We start from the raw sequence: 870 nt of genomic DNA on the forward strand, positions 1-870 counted from the left end.
CTTATAGCTTGATTGGGTACAAATGATGTGTATGCCACTGAACAGCTCTAAAGATATTTCTGCCCCATTTGACTTTCAAAATTTTTCTTAACAAACAAGAATTTTAAAAGCAGAGGCAGAAGGATTGTGTGTTAAAAACCAGTCTTGGCTGCCTATGTAGTAGTACCTAAGTTCAAGACCACCCTGATACATGAAGGCCCCCCCCACCAACCCCATAATGTAAACAGAAGTTTCACAGCCAATTTTAAGCATCCCATTTAGTAATGCTAACTGAACACACAGTTATAAATATCTGGAATATTTTTATGCTCTGTGACTGTAAAGTCTTTGAGTAGCATTGCCTTGTTTTTGCCTTCTCCCAGTCTAAGTAAATGTCATTTTAGTTTCTATTCTATGAGTTTGGCTGACTTAGAAATCTTACTTTAACGGAGTTGTGCAGTCCTCCTGAGTCTGGCTTAGTTCCCTCTGCATGTCCTCAAGGCTTGACCACGTGGGAGTGTATTGAATATGGCTGTTGTCCATTGCCATGTCTCTTTTGGAGAAATATTTATTTGATTTATACTTGTTGACTTATGTTCTGGGTTGAGGAGCACATGAGCACCATGGTGCACAAGGCAGAAAGAGGACAGCTTTCAGGGGCTCTCTCCTCTTAAGGGATTTATTACATTCTTTGTAATGTGTGTGCATGTTGTATTGTGCATTTTGCATACTTTATAAATTGGTTTCTTACTTGATTGTTTATGGGTATTGAATCACAGGTTCACTTATTTATTTATTTATTGTGCACATGTGTTGTGTGTGTGTGTGTGTGTGTGTGTGTGTGAGAAAGAGAGAGAGAGAGAGAGAGAGAGAGAGAGAGAGAGAGAGAGA

The sequence above is a fragment of the Microtus ochrogaster genome, chromosome 6 (assembly GCF_000317375.1).
Source record: "Microtus ochrogaster isolate Prairie Vole_2 chromosome 6, MicOch1.0, whole genome shotgun sequence".
Taxonomy (NCBI): domain Eukaryota; kingdom Metazoa; phylum Chordata; class Mammalia; order Rodentia; family Cricetidae; genus Microtus; species Microtus ochrogaster.